The sequence below is a fragment of the Mauremys mutica genome, chromosome 2, assembly GCF_020497125.1.
Source record: "Mauremys mutica isolate MM-2020 ecotype Southern chromosome 2, ASM2049712v1, whole genome shotgun sequence".
Taxonomy (NCBI): domain Eukaryota; kingdom Metazoa; phylum Chordata; order Testudines; family Geoemydidae; genus Mauremys; species Mauremys mutica.
This window is the reverse complement of record NC_059073.1, coordinates 189,589,490-189,610,037: the sequence shown is the minus strand read 5'-3', so window position 1 is coordinate 189,610,037 and position 20,548 is coordinate 189,589,490. Positions and strand designations below refer to the sequence as shown.

Here is a 20,548-nt window from a genome sequence, read left to right as displayed (position 1 = left end):
AACCACAAGAGTGCCATGGCAATGAATTGACATATATGATAATGGGGTGAAATCATAAATACACTAACCTATAGAAGAAGGACACCTTAACATTGGTAAGGGGAGGAAATACAAATAAGGAAGAGAGGAGTGTTATATCCTTGGGGACAACAGTTTTAGGAAGAAATCACTTCAGACACAGAAAGCTGTAAACCTTAAAAGCAGCTATTTATTGCCACACACTGAACTAACCAAAAACCATCCAAAACTGGCTGGGCTATCCCCTAATAATCTAACTCAGTTGCCATAGCAACAACAAGATTCTATTACCACGACAACCAAATACAGAACAGGGAAAAACCCCTACTGAATATGCATTAGACATGGTAACGGCAGCGTAACATATAATAAAAGTGGCATTCCAGCCTGGGGGCAGTAGGAGAGAGATGAGGAGGGTGACAGATGAGGAAGATAATGGCTACCATTTCAGGGATGGTGTGAGTATGGATGTTCAGATGTACTTTCTGTATTATCTTTATCTACCTTACTGAGTTAGAGTTTGTGTGACTTTGCTAAATGTATTAATACATTATTTATTTGTAAATATAAATGAGTTCCTATAGTGTGAGTGTTGCACCTGTTCACATTGGGGTTCCCAACTGTACAATAATTTTATTAATATTGGGCCTGATCTTGGGATGAGAACCTGTCAACCCTCAAAGGGATAACTGGGAATTTTTATTCATAATCTATAGATCAGGCTACAATTGCCAAGGATTTTGGGTGCCTGCAGAGGATGTTGTGCTGGATATCCAGCATGCTCTCATTGCAGTTTTCCAGGTCCCAGACCGGAAAAGAGAAGTGGCTTTCCAATCCTGTGGCGGACATCCGGCCACTTATGCCAGAGAGATGTTTCTCCTAATGATCACCCCTCTCTGTTGTGCTGAGTGGAGCTGTTTGATGACTTATGAATGTGGACCAAGCACATTTGCCCTGGTGTTCCACCTGAAGAACCAGCTTGAATTTCTGCTACACCAAAATTTTGCTAAATTATGCTTATAGGACTAGGTGGCAACCCTAGAGGAAATTTACTGTATTCTATGCTAGCAGATTGAGTCCTCTTGGAAGAAGAAGAGAGAACCACAGAAAATGTCCAACCTTCCACTCCAATCTCCCTGCATCAGTGGTCCAGCCCGTGTCCAGAGAACTACATTGAAAGAGACGGAGAAACAGAGTGACTCCAGAAGTGTATTTTCTTCCCTGATCTTTTGGATTAACACTGCAAGCCAGTTACCTCTCCACTTCTAAGGGACATGGTACTGTTTGTGGAACTGCTGGAGTGGATGCTTCACCCACCCCTCTTCTGCAGAGTGACTCAGCACTGGGAGAGGCCACACACCAGGCACTGGAAATGGTAATTAGCATTTCTAAGGGTCACGGGGAACAAACCACTCTGACTTTCCTCGGACAAACTTTCATCAGTTCCCTTTCCTTTCCCAGACATAACAGGACTGAAGAAAAAGCCACCAACCACCACCACCCCTCTTGTGTGTGGCTCTCATTCATAAAGGGAAGGAAAGACAGGAGTGCAAGATGGGTGGTGTTGGGTCTTTGCACAAAGTGCCTTCACCCAGGCCCTATTAAAACTCACTCCCTTCCTTCCTCCATTTCCTCCCTATTTTGCACTGCCCAAGGGCTATTGCTTTCAGTGCTGGCTGAGAAATGAACAGATACAGGGCAAGGGGACTGCTCATTAATAATCTGTTATAGGCTCTGCTAAATGCTTTACAGTGGTTCATGGGATTTCAGCAAAATCATTGATTTACAGCCGTGTGCTGCTCCTGGACCATGTTGCAGTGGAGTGGTGGGGGAGGGCTTGGTGGTGGTGGGGAGGCTCTGGCATGTAACAGTGTAGCAAGAGAGGATGTTGTTGGGGATGGTGGGGGTCCATTGAGAGAAAAAAAACAAAACTTACCAGCCTTGAGTTCTGGTTCTTGCAGTAACTTTGGGTGCTCAGGCTTCTGGGGCAGGACTTCCTTAACTGGGTTCACCAGATAGAGGTGCAGAATCATATGCTCCTCTCCCACTGGTGCCTCATTGCCCTTTCTCTCATCAATGTCCCATCATACAATGAGGCCAGCAGGATTGAGGAGGAATTCAAGAGCGACTTCGGACTCTGTACATGCAGTTCTAGAGAGCACCTGGTATAAGCAACCTGGACGTAGGTGATCTGGCCTAGCAGTCACAACGGGGCTGAATTGTGCACACAAGGTAGTCATCGAGCAGCAGTTGGAGGAATTGCAAGAGCCAGGTCCCAAAAGGAAGAGTTAGGGTCAGAGTCAGGCCAAGGTGGAGACCAGAGGTCAAAGGCAGTACCTGGGTAGAATTGAGAGGCAGGAATCAGGGTCAGAATCAGCCTGGAGTTGGAGGCTGGAGATCAGGAGATCAAGCAAGTCTGGCATTGCAGTGGGCTGAAGTCTGTGTGGTTGCCCAGACAACTTCCTGGGACAACCACTGGGATTAAATAGGAAGCTTGGCCTACCACATGGTACCATCATTCTGCATCTTTGGGCAGTACTTCCTGTAGTGCCTACTCTCCACAGTGCTCCCTGGCTGTACCTCTGCCTGGCTTCTTGGTGATACTGTGGGAACATCAGCTGTCCTGACTGCAGACCCAGTTTCTAGTTTCCAGATCCTTACACCCTGTCCAGCTCAAAGCATGGGCATGTGCTAAGTCCCCTTCTGGAACAATTGTTGGAGTCCTTCGTCACAGGAGTCACAGGACCTTCATGTGCTCCAAGCACTGGGACAGAGTCTGGTGAATGCCACCTTCTCCAGCCTCTGTGAAATCTCCTGCTACAGGTGTATGCTCCTGGAGGATGGTGTACTCTGACCACACATTGCTCAGGACTGCAGAGTGTGCTCCAGAGACTAGGTGCCTGCTCTCAGACCATGATCACCTGTACTGATCAATAGATTTCAGCAGAAAACTGTTCTGAAGTGCTCAACATCGGCTGCTACTATTGATAGCAATGGGCTGGTCAGGGACCTTTATACCTTTGGCTAAGGGTCAGGCAGCAAAAGGGATCAATGCATTATGGGAATGGCCCCGGAGGACTCTCGATAGCCGTGACCTGGAACACGCCCCCTACCCCTGTCCACCATAGAATGGGTACAGGGCCATGCCATAGCAGAGACATATACACACCAACACTGCTCAGGCATATTAGCTTTCCCACACTAAACTGCCCTTCAGCAATGTGTTTCTGATGAGGACAATAGGGGAGTTATAGCACAACAATGTAACTGATCACAATTACATGTGCAAGTTCATACACACCCTATGTAACTGAAAATTACTAACTTTCAACTGCAGGTGGCAGCAGTTTCTCACTCTTCAAGTCATCTTGCTTAGGTTCACATCTGAGAATTCTGGTAACGTGCTAAAACGTTTGCTTAAAAATATCCTGTGTGTCTTTAAAACACTTGGGCTTTTTCTCCAACTCTGTGGCAAGGAAGGTTTTGATCATCCAGGGAAGGTTTGTTTGCTAAACTAAATCAGATATCCGTCTAAATTTGGGATGGAAACACTCTGTGAACAAAGATACATGGCAGATGGTGCAGGAAGAATACTGTTCAGAGATCACCATAGGGTTGAATGGTTTGATATTGATGATGATGATAATCATGGTTTAGGAGGCAAGGATGATGGTGAAAAAAAGAGATGCTAGTCACCTTTGACTATTTACAAGAATAACAATGGAATCAAAAATAGAATTGGATGAGTAAAATGACTAATGTGATCTTATTGAGGTAATAAAACTCAGTTAAATATTTTCCAATAAATAATCCAATCAACTCTCATTAAAAAAATAACTTAATTTGGTACATTAAGAATGCATGTCATTTGTTTCTTTATTGGGTATTTTCTATTGGCACTCATGGCTTCTTCCATCTTATCATAGATTTTATGACTAACAGTGGCTCATGACTAAGCAAACAAATTATTTTGCACTGAAATGATTGTTTTCTTCATCTGTTAGCTACAGTCACTAGGCAGGTATTTGTTGTGTACAAGAACTCTGCTAAAAACATTAGCAAACATTATTAAGCACAAAAAGAAAAATGATAGCTAAATGAGCTCTAAGCCATGGGCTAATCGAATGATGCATTGTAACACGCAAGGACAAGGAGAAATGACAAGATGAATTCAGCAGTTGCAAGCAGACAGAGCTTTGTAAAATCCCCCCAAAATAATTCAGCGAGATAAGGCGTGATTATGCACTTTCTATGAGTTCTGCGTCCTCTATGTGAGCAAGTAGCTATGAAACCCCTGGTGAAATGTGTCACAGCTTCATGTCCTACTGGGAAATAAAGAATTTATCTCTCTCATACATACTGTTAAAGTGCTGGAAATGGGTTCTCTACTCAAACTGCATATTTTATCTCATTCATTTAGTTACTGGAAGGCTTAATTTATCCAGGGATTGTTTAGAACTCCACTCAAGAATTCTGGAAATGCAGCAAGATGGGATCAATTTCCTGGCATGTGTAGACAGTTAATGGTGTCATGTTTTGGTAACTTACTGTAGGCAACATTCCTGAGTCAGATTCACCATTGAGTCACTCCAGATTTACACCAGTGTAACTCCATTGATTTTTAATTGGAAGGCAGTGAGTCTCCGGGGATAGGGCACTTTACTGGGACTCAGGACACCAGTGTTCTATTCCTGGCTCAGCTCCTGACCTGCAGTATGACCTTGGACAAGTCATTTCACCGCTCTGTGCCTTTGTTTCTCCATCCATCAATTGGTGATAATGATATTTTCCTCCACTGTAAAGTGCTTTGAGATCAATGGACGAAAATTGCGATATGAGAGCTAGGTAATAACGGAACTACAATGGTATGAAACTGGAATAATCCATAGGCGAATGATGCCATCTATGTCTATCTTTAAATTTCTCTGGCACTCAGAAGTGATACAGGTTGGATATATTTGTGTATAGAGGATAAATGGGCATGGAAAAGCCTTTGATAATACTTCAAAGGCCTTGGCATGGGCCCTTTAATGAACACATCTTCCAGTCCTTAGAGCAAATTGCACCTTCACATGGAAGATCCTTGCAAAAGGGGATGGAGAGAACAGAAAATCTGGAACTCACCAAATTCTCTTCTAATCTTCCATTTGGCAGGCAGAGGTGCAGCCTCCTAATGCAAGAGATGCAGGGGAATCCACCCTAGCTTCTCCTTCCGTGTGAATTCTCTGGCTTCTCATGCATCTGCACTATCAGGTGGGATGTGCTACCACTGGCCTGATACAATAACCATCTCTCCTATGAGTTAGCATTCAGGTATGGAGCACTGGATAATACAGCTGTACTTGCCTGTATACCACTTTGTCAGTGTCCCTAGCCTCTGTTCGTCAGAGGATGGAGATGGATGGCAGGAGAGAGATCACTTGATCATTGCCTGTTAGGTTCACTCCCTCAGGGGCACCTGGCATTGGCCACTGTCGGTAGACAGATACTGGGCTAGATGAACCTTTGGTCTGACCTGGTATGGCCTTTCTTATGTTCTTATGTTCTTTAGGATGGGAGAATGATGCTGATCTTTGCTCTCCATCCCCAACTTCCCAAATATTGTAGAACATGATCTCCAAGTCCATGGGCAGCAGTGAAGCCTTGGGAAGGTCATGATAATGCAGACAAGTCAGTACTTTCCCCCCCTACATCCCATCTCCAGCCAAGATTACCACCACAGTATTCTTATGTAGGTGATTAGACCACTTAATTCAGTCAAAGCTCTCAATGAAATCAATGGAAGTTTCATCTGAGAAAAGACAGCAGGACTTGTCTGTATGGTATTAGCTTTGAAGTATAGTCACCGTGATCGATCGGGCCATCAGCCCTCACAGAGGAGCTCAATCACAACATGCCATTCATGTTGTTCTAGTCAGTCCTTCAGCCACCTGCTGGCAGTGGCACCAGACATCTGCTCGGCAAAGTGCACCGCAACCCAGAACCTCTGAGCTGAAGTGATCTGTCAGCCTGAGCCTCCCAAGTGGCTGGGATTACAGGCGTGCGCCACCGTGTCCAACTTGACGTATCGCAACCTTTTAAAATACGTGTGTTGACCCTTTTTTTAGAGGCAGGAGCACATTTGCACATTCTTCTTAATTATGGTGTTGTCTCATCACATCTCAGAAAAATTTATTCTTCCTCTGGGAAACTACCTGTAACTGGATGCCAACTGAGGCTGCAGGAGGCATTGGGCTAGAAGGGTGAGATCAAGCGAAACAGGTATTTAATCACTGAAGTCTCACTAAAGCCCATATAATTCTATCAGATCTGCCATCAGATTTGTGAAATTTGGCACTATTGAGCCATTTTAGATTCTGACAGCAGCCTTCACAATCTATTTTAGCTCTTTGGGTATAATACTGTAGCTACCCTGCAAAAGGTAGGCAGGGATTTGCAGCTCCACAGTTTGTTTGTAATACTTTCCTTAGCTAGAATAACTTCTTAGCATATCTGAAGTCACTAGGGAGCTGTCTGGTTATAGGTAACCTTTCCTCTTTACTGGAGGTTTATTATTAGTGGTATTACAGTAGAACCTAGAGACTCCAGCTGAGATCAGGGCCCCACTGTACATGGTGCTGTGCAAATGCATAGCCAGACAGACACTGACCTAAAAAGCATACACTCTAAATAGGGAAGACAAACAAAAGGTGGAAGAGGATACAGAAGCACATAGAAGAGATGTCACTTGCAAGGGTCACAAAGCAGGTCAGCGGCAGAGCCGCAGGTATTTTGACTCTCAGTCCCGTATCTTATTCACTAGACTATTTTGCCCTTTGGCCATATAAAATATATGTATAGGCACAAAATGTAGTGCACAGAAATATCACTTAGGTTTGTGATACTTATTGACTAATATATCCTGACTAGCACATAAATACATCTGTGAATAATGTGTGTTATGGGTGCCATTTATATATATTAGTATGCATCAAGTACCAATATTATTAAACATATATATTGGAACAGGGATATAGCCTATACTGGCTTATTCCACAATCCTGTTCACTTATGCTAAGTATCACATACCATCTTGCATTTGCTGAAGTAAGCATTTGACACAAGCAGATTGGAAACTTGTCAAACTCAAGATACATTTGTTCTATGTCTAAGTACAAGCTGAGGAAGTACCTTCACAGATCGGTACCTGGAATGACAGTATCCAAAACAAAAACAAAGGAATCAACAGAAGAGGTGGCTACTCACCCCACGCAGTAACTATGGTTCTTCAAGATATGTTCCCTAATGAGAACTTCACTCTAGGTATGCTTGTGCACCCTGCACCTCGATCAGCAATGTCTCATAGCAGTGTCTGCTTGGCCCATGCATGTATGCTACTCAGTCTTGTGCCTGTGTGGTTATTATATAGTATTCTGCAGGCAAACTGCCCTCTGTTTGCTCTCTACCATGAAGCCCTATAACAGAGACCTTTAAGCATAGGGAAGGAGGGTGGGGAGCATCCATGTGGACATACATTTCAAAGAATTATAAATACTGCACTGGGAGAATAACCATTTCTTCTTCTTCGAGTAGTGTTCCCAGGGGTGCTCCATTCTAGGTGACTACTGAGCAGTTCCCTCTAATCCAGAGATGGCTTTGGAGTTGAGTCCAGTATGGAAGAAAGTACTGCCGAGCCAAACATAGCATTGGAAGTAGAGTCGTGAGCTATTGTATAGTGTCCAGCAAACTTATGTACAGAAGCCCAAGTTGTGCCTTTACATATTTTATTGATAGGAATGTTTTTGAGAAAGGCTGCAGAGGTGGAAATGGACCTCGTAGAATGAGTTCATGTGGTCGAGGGTGCTTGTCTATTACAAGATTTATAGCAAGAACTAATGCAGTTGGAAAGGCTTTGTTTAGAGATTGAGGATCCATTCTGCAAGTGAGACAAACAATTTGGGAGTCTTTCTGAAGGGTTTAGTCCTATCAAGATAGAAAGCCAGGGCTCTCCTGATATCAAGGGTGTGTAACAGTCCCTCTTATTTATCTAGGTGGCAGATGAATGGGTTGGTTAACATGGAACTTGGAGGAAATTTTTGGAAAAAAAAATTGTGGTGTGGTCATAATGTGACAAAGTATTGTGAAAGGGGGATATACTATAAGGTTCCCTATTTCCCGAACCCATCATATTGACATGATGGCTATCAGGAATACTGTTTTCATTGATAAATGGAGGAGTGAAAAGGTAGCTATCAGTTCAAATGGTGGTCTTGTAAGGCATTTAAGGACCAGACTGAGGTCTGTGTAGGATGCTTGATTGCCAGAAAAAGATTTTCTAGCCCCCTAAGGAACCTCATTGTCAATTGGTGAGCAAAAATTGAAAAATCCTTTGTTGGAGAATGGAAAGCTGTGATGGTTGCTAGGTGGACTCTAATGGAGGTCGGTGACAGCCCAGAGCTTTTTAGTGATAGTCCAGTATATCTGGCAGTAATGGGGCTGTTGGTAGAATATTTTTGAGAGTACATGTAGTGAATAGACTGTTTTCTGCTGTGTAATAGTACTCTTTTTACCTCCTCTGAACAGATTGTTTCTAATCCTGTAAACCATTGACCAGCCATGCTTTAAGATGAAGAACTCAGAGTTTGGGATGAAGGGATCTTATTGTCTTCCTGGAAGAGGAGACAAGGAGCAGCCTGGAGAGTGACTGGTGAGTAAAAAGCCAGCTGTATCAGGTAAGGAAACCATGTTGGTCTGAGCCAGGTCAGAACTATTAGAAAGACTCTAAGCTTTGTCCTTTTTAATTTTGAGTAGAACTTTGGATATTAGATGAGTCGGTGGGAATGCATAGAGTAGACCCAATGACCAAAGGTGAAAGGTATCCCCAAGGGATCAGTGACCCAGCCTGCTTCTGAAGCAGAGCTGGGCATATTTCTTGTTCACTGCTGTGGTGAACAGGTCTATTTGGCGGGTACCCCATTGATGGCATCTGTGGAGGAGTATAATAGACTCTGTCTCCCACTTGTGATCTTGGAAGATGTGCCTCCTGAGTGAGTACGCTGTCATATTCTGAACTCCTGGAAGATAGGCAGCCCTGATAACAATGTGATTGCATATTCACCAATATGATCGCCATATTTTGGGGTCGGAAAGGAATTTTCCTCCAGGGAAGATTGGCAGAGACCCTGGAAGTTTTTCACCTTCCTCTGCAGCGTGGGGCATGGGTCATTTGCTGGAGGATTCTCTGCACCTTGAGGTCTTTAAACCATGATTTGGGGACTTCAATAACTCAGACATAGGTTAGGGGTCTGTTACAGGAGTGGGTGGGTGAGATTCTGTGGCCTGCGTTGTGCAGGAGGTCAGACTAGATGATCATAATGGTCCCTTCTGACCTTAAGTCTATGAATTCCAAAGCTTGACAGCCTCGGCGCAGACGGTGGTGGACCTTGCCCTTCCTTATCAGCTGATATAGAACATGCATGACAAGTTGTTCATCATGACCTTTAGGTGTTTGCTCCGATTAGTGGTAGAAACTGGAACAGGTGTACCTGATTGCCCTGAGTTCCAGGAGGTTGACACACAGTGTGCTCTGGGCTGCGTGAGTGTCCAGATGGGCTCCCCGCCTTAGCACGGATGCATCTGTCATTATGACAATCATTGGGAAAGGACATGAAAAAGAAAGTCCTGCACAAACATTGCAATCATCTTTCCACCAGTTGAGGGATTCCTTTATGAAGGTGATTTTTGAAAGTAGTGTATTTAAACTGTGTTTATTTGGTGAATAAAAAAGTCCTGAGCCACCCCTGAAGGCAGTGCATTTGGACTCTATACTGTAGTCTATTATGAAAGTACCTGTTGCCATGTGCTCCAACAACTGGAGACAGTTCTTGACTAGGGCTTGTAGGCTGAATTGCATTGTATTGGCTATGTTAGAAAGGGCCATGGACATGTGCAGTGGGAGGTAGACTCTTGCTCCTACTGAACTGAGCTGAGATCCTATGAATTGCAACTTTTGCACAGGGGTCAAAGTGGATTTTTGAATGTTTAATTATAAGCCCATTTTGAGGAAGAGAGCTATGGCTATGAAGGTTTTCCATGAAGTTAGTTCTAGGGAGCAACCTTTCAGCAGCCAATCGTCCAGGTAAGGGAACCTCAAAATTATTTCCTGTGGATTTGCATGGCTACTACTGACATGATCTTTGAAAAGACCAGTGGGGCAGATGACAGGCCAAAGAGGTGCACCCTGTAGTGAAAGTGGTCCTGGCTCACAGTAAAACAGGAATTATTTGTAAGATAGATGGATTGCAATGTGAAAATATGCATCCTGAAGGTTGCGGGCTGAGAATCAATCCCTGGATCTAGTGACAGAATTATCACTGCAAGTGTTACCATTTTGAATGTTTGTGGCCTTCACATATGTGTTGACTAGCCTCAAATCTAGGATGGGTCTCCAACCACCATTCTTTTTTGGCACCAGGAAGTACCTAGAATAAAACCCTTTTCCTCTGTGCTGCATGGGAACCGGTTCTATAGCACACACTTGAAGGAGAGAGTCTATTTCTTGATTAAACAAGCTCTTATGAGAGGGGTTCTTGAAAAGGGATGGAGAAGGGGGGTTGGTTAGTGGAAAAGAAGTAAAATGGATGGAGTACCCTGTGGATACAATCTCAAAACCGTGTATTAGTAATCGACTCCCAGGCCTGCCTGAAGTGGTAAAGGTGGGGCCACTGAAGGGAGAAAGTTGAATTAGTGCAACTGGTAAGGATGAGAATGGTAACTCAGATCCTCGATCACCTCATCAAAATTGGTGCTTGGAGGTGGAAGGCTTTGAGGTCGAAGGCTGAGAGGTTGGGGGTTTCCATCTCTGGAACGTCTGTCTTTTGTGTTGTGGTTCATATGATCTCTGGGTGGTTGGGAATTGGGTAGGACAGGATCTCTGAGCCATCTGGGATTTGCTAAACCTTCACTTATATGCAGATGTATAGATCCCAAGAGAACAAAAAGTAGCCCTGGTGTCCTTTAATGTGCACAAAGATTGGGCTTTACTGTTAGCAAACAGTTTAGAACCATCAAAGTGGAGGTCCTCAACTATATTTTGTATCTCCTTAGGAAAACCCAAAAACTGGAGCGAGGACATCCTTCTCATAACTACTGCTGTAGAGATTGAATGGGCTGCAGTATCAGCAGTGTTGAGAGAGGCTTGCAGCAATATTCTGGTGAGCAGCTGGCCTTCCATAATAATTGCCTAGAACTGCTGTCTGTGCTCAGCTGATAGTTGCTCCACAAAATAATTCAGTTTGGTGTAATTTTTATGATTATTTTTCACCATTAACACTGGTAGTTAGCGATTCTGTATTGCAAAGATGGTGACAAAAAAGATTTTCTGCCAGTTAGGTCTAGACATTTATGATCTTTGTCATGGGGCATAGATTTAGCAGGATGCTGCCTTACATGTTCATTAATTGCATAGACCACCAAAGAACTAGGATAGGGATGAGAGAATAGAAACTCTGAGTCTTTCACTGAAACATAATATTTCTTATCTGCTCTCTTGCATGTAGGTGGAATTGTAGCCGGGGTTGCAAGGTCCAGAAGGGTCTCATTGACAGGTAAGGCTGTGTGGGCAGATGAAGCTGTAGGCAGGATGTCAAGCAGTTTATGATGTGATTCTTAAATTTCAATGACATGCATCCAACGAAGTGGGTATTCACCCATGAAAGCTCATGCTCCCAAACGTCTGTTAGTCTATAAGGTGCCACAAGACTCTTTGCTGCTTTTAAATTTCAAGAGGGATCTGCAAGGAGTCAGCAATTATCTTGACCAGAGCTGGAACCTGTTTAAAATCATCCACTTAGGACTGAGGAGTGGGCATAACTGCTTCATCTGGAGATGAAGAGATGTTGACCAGCAGAGAGACCTCTTCATCAACTCTAGGTTCTTGCTCCTCAAAGGTTTAATCCTGTGGATTGGGCCTCTGTAAGCATCCGGTGTTGGGGCTCAGCCCTCTCAGGTGCAGCCAGGAGCCAGGCCGCCTCACTATGCGGGGCCGCGTAATCAGTTCAGTCTCTGAAGTCCAAGCCCTAGGTCAGAGCGGGGCAGCAAATAGTAGGTCACGGGCTCAGGCCCTCAGGCAGGGGCTGAGCAAAACAAACAAACAATCAGTGAAGCCCAAGCCCTCAGTCAGGGCGGGGCAACGGACAGTAGTTCAAGGGCTCAGACCCTCAGGCAAGGGCTGAGCAAAATAAACAGTAATTTAAGCCCAGGCCCTTAGTCTGGGCGGGGCAACAAGCAGTAGTTTGTGGGCTCAGACCCTCAGGCAGGGGCTGAGCAAAACATACGGCAGTTCAAGGGCTCAGACCCTCAGGCAGGGGCTGAGCAAAACAAGCAGTCTTTTAAGCCCTAGCCCGAGGTCAGGGCGGGGCACCAGATAGCAGTTCTGGGCTCAGACCCTCGGGCAGGAGCTGAGCACACCCACAGCAATTCAGGGGCTCAGGTCCTCGGGCAGGAGCTGAGCAAACACACAGTCAGTTCAAGGGCTCAGGTCCTCGGGCAGGAGCTGAGCAAACACAATAGTTCAGGGACTCAGGTCCTTGGGCAGGAGCTGAGCAAACACACAGTCAGTTCAAGGGCTCAGGTCCTCGGGCAGGAGCTGAGCAAACACAATAGTTCAAGGGCTCAGGTCCTTGGGCAGGAGCTGAGCAACAACAATAGTTCAGGTAAGTCCAGACTTCTATGCCTGAGCGCTGGTGTGAGGGGGAGACTGCCACCCGTGAGTGGGGGTGGCAGGGGGGACACAGGCCCACCCACTCCACTGTGTCCCAGCCCGGGGCCCTAACAGCGGCAGTTAGTCTGCTGCTGTGTCGGTGGGGTCCTGACCGCAACACACCGACATCGGCTCGTAATCTGCCGTAGCCAGACTGGGGTCAGCTACCCCCGGGCTACTTCCCATCTCCCCCTCCATGGGTACCTGCTCATCACTGGTGTCCGCAGCGGGGTCCCACACCATGGGCTCCTTGGCGTGCTGAGGGCTGGCTAGATCGGGCTGCTCCTCAGGACTCGGCTCAGGGGGACGCTCGGGCAGCTCCTCAGGGTACCGGGCTTGGGGAAGGCTCGGCCAGTCCACCTCGGGGTATCGGGCTCGGGGAAGGCTCAGCCAGTCCTCCTCAGGGTACCGGGCTCGGGGAAGGCTCGGCCAGTCCTCTTCAGGGTACCGGGCTCGGGGAAGGCTCGGCCAGTCCTCCTCAGGGTACCGGGCTCGGGGAAGGCTTGGTCTAACAGGAGCTCGGGCAGCAGTGTCTGTCCTCTCCGGCGGCCAGGCAGCAACTGAGCGCTGGTGCCGGGCCTTTATACTTCCTGTCCCGCCCCTTGACTTCCAGGGGGCGGGGACAGGCAGCAGTGGCTCTGCCCATTGGGGCGGCTGTTCTGGCTCTTCCCTCTCCGGTGCAGCTGGGAGCCAGGCCGCCTCACTACAGCCTCCCAGAGAGGGGGAGTGATGAAGGCTGTCTACCTCTGAGATAAGTGGTGCTTGAAGTCCTGGAGAATTGCTGGTGATAGGTTGGCCAAGGGTCTTAGACTGGCCAAGGAGGTGGTGCATAAGGCATAGGAGGGGGCACTATAGGTGCTCATACAAGTGAATTGCTGGCTGAGACCGTGTATCATGAGTGGTAATAGCTTCTTCAGGCACTTCTGGAAAGGAGTCTTTATAGGAATGAGGAGAAGAGCCCTGTACCAATACTTGGGAGACCAAGGCAAAGTCTTCATCTAAATTCTCTTCCTTTAAATCACTGTGAAACAGTAGAGCATCAAGAGATATCTAAGGTGAAACCATTAGTACAGGGTGAATTTCCAGAGATCTCAAATGTCCTCGGTACCAAAAATATGTTGGAGCTCAGCAGTGGTGAGTCAGGCATCTCAGATACAGCTAGATCTCAGGGGAAAAAAACCTCCTGCAGTACCAGGCATGCTGTTGTACTAAATCCATGGCCTGCACAAAAGTGATAGTGGCTGAGGGAGAAGATGGTACCATGTGTCTTGGGTGGTCCAAGGAAAGTGCATCTGGAGCCCCAAGCAGGCTTCTTCAGTATTGAGTGAGCAGAGAAAGAGCTCTTCTTGCCTCCTTGGTCCTCTGATGGTACTGATGATCTTTCCAGGCCAGAGACTTTGCAGTCTTTTGGTTTAGCAGTGCTCTCAGTACCAGAAGAACCAGCAGCCTCATGGGTACCAGTTTGGAGAGCAGATGGTGCCTAAGTCACTGAAGTAATCAGAGACTGCAATTTCTTTGAGGTAGATTCTCTACCTGGAAAACTTGTGTGGCAATTGTTGGAAGTCTTCCTTTTATATGTCCTCAAGGAATGTGGCTCAGAAACAGTGGACGCAGCAGATTTACTTGGAGACCAGAGTGTGTGTGTGGGGGGGGAAGGGGGGGGTCTCCTGGCCTGGGTCAGAAGCTGGGCACAGCAAGCTCTTCATCGAGTTTGATTTCCCTGCTTTTTCTGGCTCTAGATTTCAATGTCAGACAATGTTATACTTCTGAGCAACGTCAGATTTCTTGTGGCAATGAATGTACCAGGAGTGTCCATCGCTCACCAGGATTGCCTCCCGGCATGACAGACAATGTTTGAAACTGGAGGTGAAATAGAACTATTTTATCTAAGTATCTCACTAAATATCTACCTATATATTTTTTGTTTAAATTAGGAAGCTAAAGACTACTACTGACTTAGTAACACACATGCACGGACTGAATGGACACTCTTATGTGAAATCTCTGATCAAAGATGCAGGGGCGCAAGCACACCTAGAGTGGAGCACCCATGAGGATATTACTCGTAGAGCAACAAGTTAGGGAACTGAAACAAGTGGATAGATTGGATTTTAGTGATGTGTAAAGAAAGATGTAACTTATAAAATCACATAAATAATACCAGCTGAAATGAGTAATTTGGGGAGCATATCATCTGCATAAGATGAATGTAACATCGCTACACTGTACTGCTCTTTGGTGATTGATATCAAATGGAACCTTTTTCCTTTACGATATTAATAAACCTGACTCACACTAGTTATTTGGCCTCTTGAGTATATTTCATAAAAAAAATAAATGACCCAAAGTGTGGTCAAGCAATTGACTATACAATTTATCAACAAACTCCAAGGCAGCCTTTGGGTGCATAAAGCAATGAATACATTGTAAGGAGACACAAATGCACTGAGGTAGTTTCTCCATGACTGAGATAGGGCCCAATCCTTCTCCCTTTGTTGTCAGTTGCTCTGATATTATTCATGCACATATATATCAAGTAAAATAGTTCCTGTTACAGCAGTAATCTGAAATTTCAGTTTCACCTCTGAGCATGAATAAACTGAGAAATATGGTTTAATATAAAAAAGCACTTAAATCTAGCCCCAGATACAGGGCTAGCTGTTGGATGCACATTGACCATGTGGTGCTGATATGTAGATTTGCAAAAGGCCCATTCTCACAGCTACAACCAGAAAGTGGGATCTCTAATTAGGAAAGTGACTAATTTTATAGAAGTTTGGAAGCCCTTGAGGCTTCCAGAAGTCTGCTGAAATATTTGGCTTGGCCCTTTACCCCAACAAACCACTGTTTACTTCTGAATTTCAGAATGCTTCACTTTAGATGCTTTGTTCGTTTCAAAGGATAATGATTTAGGGATGTTGCCTTCCACCAGGTCCATGCACAGAACTGATCCTCTGTGTGTGAATTTCCCCACTTTCCCAAGCAAAAGGAAAGGGCTCGGCTGCATTATTTTCCTTTCCAAGGCAGGACTTGCTGCTGGTCTCTAAGGAGGTCATATGGGGCCAGAGACTGCACTGAGTGGTCATGGGGCAGACGTAGGTGGGCTAAGAGACACAGCCAAGGTGACATATTGTTGGCCCTCCACCCCCACATAGATTCCTAAGAAAATATAACAAGCTAGTGACTGAATTATGTTTTCCATTACATGCCTTCTGTAATAGGTATCTTCTTTTTAAGGGAAGCTCTCAAGAGTCAAGGATAATACCTGCTGAGCTACAAGGCTATAGTAATTATGATTATTGCCTCTTTTGTTACATATTTAATGTGGTTTTAGAGCCAACTCTTATTAATTACATTGTGTTTACACTTTAAGTAGGCTCAGTCATGAGGTTAATCTTACAGAGCCTTATAATACCACACATCCTACAAAGAGTTTCTGGCACTAAGTTCATGGCCAGTTAGAAGCTTCAGATAATTGATATAGGTTTGTTTTACCTGGGTTAACTCTGAGCCATTGGGCCTAATTTTGCACTCAGTGGCAGTGTTATAACTGAGAGAAGAATTCCCCCCCCTTTGTTTAGCTGAGCAGAAATGTGCATGCTGCCTTTACTGATCTTCACAGTCTCATGCTGCTTGCATCAGTGATTGAGTCCCAAGTCCTTCTTTCTTATTTCTCTTGAATATTTTGCATTTATTCCACTCAATCAAAGTTTGCTGAAGTAAGCAGGACTTACATATTTTGGATATGTATGACATCAGTACTGCCAGACTCAGAGAGTATTTTCTCCTAAATCTGCCTTGTTTCACAGAAATTCATCCGAAGTCCATATCATCACATTCGACTGGTAGCTTTTGGAACAGTACTTGAAATGTACTGATAATAGAGGACCAACTATACACCACCTATACACAGCAATGTGACTTACACATACCTGTAAGCACATGTATTAACGCTCATTAGTCATCAAATTTGCTGACCTGATTTTTGTATCTGCCACTCTTTACGCTGACAAGATCAGATTGCCTGCTCACACCAATTAGCAGAAAGAGATGAAGCAAATTAAAACCAGAGAATACCCAGGCTCTTTTGGTGTGAAGGCAGCGGGGAGTTCCAGCAATGACTGAAGAACTAGGGCAAACATTTCATTTAAAAGTGAAAAATGTTTTTAAAAAATTAAAATAGCATGAAAGGAAAGCTTGACTAAACCCAGCTAATTGCAGTACTGGTCATTCTCACTCTCTTTCTTACATATGTACTTTTTTATTTTTAATTTGTGGTAGTTAATTCCTTTCAGAAGACCTGATATCATCACACTGGCTTCTGTAATAATTTTTAAGAGCACAGTACAGAGAGACTCAATGAGAGAGGAGAATGCTCATACCTAATTTTCTAGGGACTGATTTGGTTCCCTTCTGAGAACCCTGATTGGTTGATTTTGGCCTCTGGAGTGGGAAGGACATGAAGAAAGAATTCTAATTCCTTGTTTTATCTGATTTTGTGGAAACGGCTGCGAAGTTGTGCCTTGGGGACTGGGCTTTGTGGTTCAGGAGAGGGCAGAGAGCTGGGAGAGCAGCTGTTGTCTGTGAAAGAATCTGACCTTCCACACTTTGAGGAATTGTTTCTTAAGACTGTATTGAGCCCTTCATTTTGGGGTGTGGGTGCTAGGGAGGATGCACTGTTCTGAAAGGAGCACTGAGAGGCCTTCTGCTTTGGGGGATGCCATACTCCTGCTACTACATCACTTTGTGAGGTACAATTTACTTCCTGCTGCAGTGCCAGTAAACTGACACCAGAGTCAGGTATAATTGAACACCCAGAGTGAATAGGACAGGGGTGGCTAGAGCTGCTGATAATATTCTTTTGGGGCACTCTACCAATACCATTTTACCTTTTATGTTAACTAAATGGTTTGTTCAACCACTATGGATTAAGATCTCTCTCTCTCTCTCTCTCTCTCTCTGTATTGCCATCCTTGGACGAACTTTGTTTTGATTAGCATTTGTTGTTAATCACAGCAAATGTGAGATATACATAAATGAATATAAAGGTGAAATTGAGCCCTACACAGATGCACACAAGATCCTGTGCACCACTTAAAACTGAGGCTAAACACTTAGGGTCCTGATTCAGTAAAGCACATAACATTAAGCAGCTGTCATCCATATCCAGCTTAGCACTGAAGCACTTAACTTCAAGCATGCACATGCTTCAAGTTAAGTACATGCTGAATCTGGACTTTAGCGCCTGCTCCTGCAAATGTTGTCACAGGTGTGTCACTTTCCTCACAACTGTAAGTAGCCCCGTTGAATAAATGTGGACAAGTGTTTTCAGGGTTGGAGTTTAAATTGTTGCATAACGGCCTTTATGGTCCTGAGTTTAATTTCATTTCTAGAGCTAAGTGGAGCATACCATCTTGTTCTCTGCTTTGGGATGAAGTTCTCCCAAACACATCCCTCCTCCCCCACAAACAAATGTTCTTTATACCTGTATTTACATTTGTGGATGTTGTACAGATTCCTAAAATTCTACCTATTTTCCATTAATGTTTCTTCTGCTAGTCTGGTGTTTTCTATACTTTCTGGTATACCTTTTTTAAAATACAATCTTAGGAATGAAACAGCTGCTTTGTTCAAAGACTTGTGAAAACAGCATTTTGCCAGCAGTTGCTATTTCACAGACAAAAATTGTCCTTTGTCCTTTTGTGCCTGCCTAAGCTACTCTAAAAAGAAGTTCTGTACAGAGCAACAACAACCACCAATATTCAACTCAATGATTTGGACATCGTGTTATTAGTTACACTTCTCAGACAGGCACAATAGAGTTTATTGCACTTTGCATGCTCCAAGTGAGCACGAAGTAGGCTGAGAGGAACATACATCATATCCTGTTAAGCATCTTGAGGTTCCTTACCATTTTAATTATTACTGGATCTCATCCTATTTCCACTGAAGGCAATGGCAAACAAACTTGACCACAAGAGGAGTAGGAGCAGATTCATTATTATCATGACTATTATTTTTACAGGCTATTTGATAGAGAGATGTAGAGATGCTAAAGTAGGCTGCAAGGCACTGTATGTCTGGAAGAATTTCATTTCCAAACAGGGGGACAATCGGAAATTATTTAGGTTTGCTTCAGGACATGTCTCTTGGACTCAGTATGTCCAGCTTCATTTGAATTGTCTTAACCAATCTTCTCCCAGTTATCATAATTTTTTTAAATTGTTTTAATTAGCTTTTACTGACAAAACCTATGCAAAATTAGCTTTCTTGATTTTAAATATCAGTGGCATGAGCAGTGGGTAGTGAAGGCCAGGGGTGGCTAAGCCCCACCCACGTTCTGCCCCAAGGCCCTGCCGTCAGTCTCCCTCTTCCCTGAAGCTGGCTTGGGACTCAGGTCAGCAGCCAGTGGCTGGGGCTTGGACCTACTCAGGGGTTGGGCCAGCGGCTCAGGCCAGCCCTGGGATCGAGCCAGCGGCCCAGTGCTTGGGCTGTTGCAGCTGGAGTGGGCCGGCCAGTGTGGCTGGGTTGGGCTGGCTGGTGCTCCTCTGGCCGTGGAGTGTACAGGGAGCTCGGGGCTCCGGCGGGCAGGGGGTGGGGTCTTGGCAGAAGAGGCTGCATGCACTAGCCTCCCTGAAGGGGGAGTTCACCCACCACCCATGATCAGTGGCTGGGAAAAATAAGGCTCTGAGGCTCATTAATTACAGCATGTAGAGCTATACAGAATCTGGAAAATGAGTAAAAATATTTATTTGGGTCTGATCCACAGCCTACTGAACCCAATTGGAGTCTTTGGATCAAACCTGTGAGGACTGTTATGAATATTTCCCAATCCCCAGGATGTTAGGGCAAACCTAAATCACAAATTGACCACTGAGTTTATGTACTCTGAAACTATGTGAAATATCAAAAAAAGCTAAAAATATCACGTTTGTTCCTCACATTATCCAGGGAGATAGCAGCCTCAAAACCATGAGTCATTTCAGCATCTGATCTCAAATAGAAGCGGCGCCAGTTGAAAGGAAAAAGTTGACATATCCATAAGCAAACTTGGCACGCACCGTCAAGTGATGAAATGCCTCGGAAGTACTGACACTAAAGGCAACCGGAGCTCTCAGCTGAGAATTACTTTATTCCATACTCTGACATCCTTAGCCTTACCAGTCTATAACCCAGCTGTCTCATACAACTGACAACACTAACTCTGCCAAATGATAGCTTTCCCATTTATGAACACTGTAGGCTCCAAAATATTCTGCCTCTGGTATCAACAGCTGTGTGTCAACCATCATAAGGAATTTTGAGCCTCCAAGCTCAGTACCCAGTGATTTAGTAATCGAAATGCAACACAATTTTTCACTGTACTTTTTCTTTAACATGCCACATACAGCTCTGCATTTCATTGGCACAGGCATGTTATTAATATAAGCACCCATTCAGGGAGATACTTAAGCATACTTTAAACACATATGTACTATCATTGAAATCTATTTACAGTGGCCCATGGGTCTAAGTACCTTCCTGTATCAGAGCCATGATGTGTGCATTTTTCTATTTGACCTTTTCTGTATTGGGCTAAGCTTTAATTCTCCTAGCCTTTGAAGTATATTTTTGGACATTCACACAGGTAGCACCAAAGCAATAATGTGGAGTCACCTTGGTATGCATTTTAGAATTAATAATGCAACTTAGTTTGCAAGTACTTTTCCAGGGTTTCAGCTTCTATGCTCTGAGGTATATTTAACATACCCCTCTTGCTCTAAAGGTGCATACACATTATTGCTCTGAAGA

The 20,548-nt window shown here is 44.5% G+C and overlaps 1 long non-coding RNA gene across 2 annotated transcripts; it reads left to right on the top strand.

Annotated features, from left to right (window-relative positions):
- The first annotated feature begins 339 nt into the window (after positions 1 to 339).
- LOC123364577 lies at positions 340 to 14,926 on the top strand. 2 transcript variants are annotated; one of them, XR_006577169.1, is made up of 5 exons: positions 340 to 476; positions 8,581 to 8,704; positions 11,104 to 11,210; positions 11,556 to 11,603; positions 14,692 to 14,926. It is a non-coding gene; the product is annotated as an uncharacterized LOC123364577 (long non-coding RNA). The 2 variants fall into 2 exon arrangements; XR_006577168.1 differs by having other exon boundaries at positions 14,497 to 14,926.
- The last annotated feature ends 5,622 nt before the right edge of the window (positions 14,927 to 20,548 follow it).